This window comes from Carlito syrichta, unplaced genomic scaffold (assembly GCF_000164805.1).
Source record: "Carlito syrichta isolate Samal-C Ts95f unplaced genomic scaffold, Tarsius_syrichta-2.0.1 Scaffold303679, whole genome shotgun sequence".
Classification (NCBI taxonomy): Eukaryota; Metazoa; Chordata; class Mammalia; order Primates; family Tarsiidae; genus Carlito; species Carlito syrichta.
The window spans coordinates 209,334-212,399 of record NW_007247775.1 but is presented as its reverse complement, the minus strand read 5'-3'; positions in this window follow the sequence as shown (position 1 = coordinate 212,399).

The window sequence follows — 3,066 nt, the reverse complement described above, 5'->3', positions numbered from 1 at the left end:
GCCCCGCCTATCCCTGCAGTCCCCAGCCTGGGCTCAGTAACCTGGAGCCCCCCACTTCCGCCTCTCTCTCAAGGAGTGTGCCTTTGGGGACATGTGGGGACTGCATCCTAGGGGGTCTTGCCAACTATGGGAACCAGCCCAGGTCATTCATGAGGGTGGTCCAGGGCTGCTGTAAACCCCTCGGTTTTGACCCTTTGCAAAGACTCCTTGCAAAAGCCTTTGCACGGGCCAGCTCCAACCATTACCCTGGGTCACAGGATCCTCAATTCAAGAGGAGGCTGAGGGCCCCTCCCTGACTGGTGGCCAGTGGAGGAAGTGGGGGGTTGGCGGGGAGAGGTCAGGAGACCCTCAGAGGAGAAAGGGAGGCGGAGTCTCTGAGCAGTCGGAATCCCAGCCTCTCCTGGCTGGTGTGGCCCCCATAGCCAAAGGTCCGGCTCCAGTGTCTTTCTCCCACATTGATAAGGCACCGCCCCGGGCCCCAGGTGGACCTGCCTTTGTCCTTGGCTTGCAGAAGTCCTCCTGGACCGTGGGCCTGCCTGGCCACCTTCACTTGGCCTCCTCCACAGGTCTAGTGTGACCCTGAGTTGGCTTCCAGCTCAGCCTGGCTCCGGGCTGGGGCCGAGCACTGGGACTCCTCGCTCAGGGCACAGACCTCCTCCAGGAAGCACCCTGGTGTTGATGCATGGTCCCCCTCAGCATCCAAGAGCAAACAGCACTTCCCCCACCACCCATCGCCATCCTCATGTCCAGCCTCACTGGCGGCTCCTAGCCCTGCATATGGGCTCCGTGGCTGGTGGTGGCCGCCTCACATGCCCAGCTCTTGCCCTGCCAAATGTCCTCTGGGCTGGCCCGGGTCTCACCCCAAGTCTCCATTCCCAGCCCCAGGTGGAGCGGGTCTCCCAGGTCACCAAGGCAGCCTCTGCAGCCACCAGGACCCTCTTCCTACCCCACTGGGGATGATGGAGCTGATGTCGGCCAAGCCCAGTGTGTCACGGTGCCCATTTCATCTAAACCTCGGGCCGTCCTCGGGGCCTGTGCCACCATCAGCCCATTTCACAGAGGCCAGGGCACTACAGCTGAAGACAGAGGTTGAACCAGACTGCCAGCATCAGCTGGGAATGAGCCGTGGGTGGGTGCACAGCCTGCTGCGTGATGACTTTTGCGCCGCCCACCAGTGTCAACGGTCTCTACGGGCCTGGCCCACACACCCTGGCACCAGCGCACGGGCTGCCTCAGGCCACAGGCTGACCCTGCAACACCCAGTCCACTGCCATCCTAGAGGAAGGGGCGCCAGGGCCCAGGGCCAGGAACAGCTGCCAGGACCAGGCCCAGGCCAGCGGGGGCCCAGGCCCCCCTCGTGGCCCAGCCAGGAGCTCCAGGGCTGATCCCACGGTAGGGGGATGGGACCCTGTTCTCATCCAGCCTGACAGTTTCGCCTGCTGATATGATCAGTTCCCAGAGCTTTCACAGAGGGCGTGTGCACACCTGCAGCGTTCAATTTGCATCCAGAGTTTACAGGGCCGTCTCATCTTATCTCCAAGATGCAGAGACGCTTGAAGGACGCCAGTGGGACTCGCCCCAAGCCCACCCACGGCCGGCCGGCCACCTGCCCCGCTCCTACCTGCCTCTCTGGGGCCCTGGGCCTGGGCTGAGTGCTGCGCCATAAGCCTGGCCCCAAGTCTATCCACGCGAAGTGCGGCCATGGGACCCTGCACCGAGGGCTTAGTGTGCACCACCAGGCCCCTCTGCCCCTCCCCATAGACTTTCTCCCGTGGCAGGGGCAGGACGGGCAGAGGGTCTGGGGCCTGCAGGGCTGGGAGGCCTTTTTGCTTTTGAACCTCAGGGAGCAACACACACACACAGTTCTTTACGTGAACTTTATTTAACTCCCTGGTAGCAGCATCACTGAGGCAGGCCTCACACGCACGTGGCCATCCCAAGAGGGGGCTTAACCTGCTGTTCGGCGCCACTGTTGCCAAGGCCGTTCTCCTCCCTGAGGAGTGAAGAGGGGTGTTGGCAGTGTGATGGGGGCTGCAGCATGACACTGTGTGTACATGCATGGGGCGGGTGCATGTGTGTGCGTGTGTGCTTGTGCCGGGTGGGACACTACCCGGCTGGGCCCACCAGAACCTCTGTCCTCACCTTGCCCTTGAAGCGTAACCTCAGCTTCCACTTACCTCAGATTTTAGCTGCTGGAAGGTTCTGGAAGGCATGGTGAGTCCTGTGATCATGCAGCCGACTACTGCCCTGGCACAAATGGGCTCCCTGAAGAGACCCTATATCTTGGCACAAAATTTTCACTGAAGTAAGTGCAGAAGTGACTCTTATCTCCCCGTTGTGCATCTGTGTGGTGCGTGGAGAGCTGTAAGCCTCACATCCGGGGCCCGCAAGATGGCTATTCGCCCACAGCCCATCTCTGTGGCGCCTTGGGGTCTTGCTGCGAAAGACACTGCCCGGTGTTACCCACCACAACAGGGTCAGACGGGGCGCAGCCCACCAGCTCCCATTTCCTTCCGTGGACATCAGCCTGGGTGGGTCTGCCACACGCGTGAGCATGGCAACCCTCGAGTGGGGGTGTACTCTTAACTAGGGATCGCTACGTTCAGGGTACATGAGGTCCCTTCAGAGCCACCCAGCAAACTGCCCGGGGCCATGTTTCTGGACTCTTCTCCATGGCATGGTGTCCACTCTAGTTGTGCGTGTTTGTAACGTGTTATCTGTGCCTGTCCATGTGCTCCAGTTTTTCCTGAGGACCCACACACTGTGGCGTTTCACAGATTTTCCCTGAGGCACAGACAGGAAGCTGAATGTGGCCACGAGACATGGACGGCCCCTTCTCTAGCTGGGCAGGTTTGGGGTCATGGGCAGATTATGACAGCCTTTCCTTTCTGGAGCCTCGGCTGTTAAAGCCATCAGAAACCCTGGCAAGGGTCAGCTCCAACCCTTACCCATCATCACAGGTGTGAGGTGTGGACGCTGCTGCTGGCACTCCCAGAAGCGCAGACACTGGCTACTGAAGAGGACGAGCCCTTGCCAGTCCCAATTGCCTCTCTGAGTGCGTCCCAA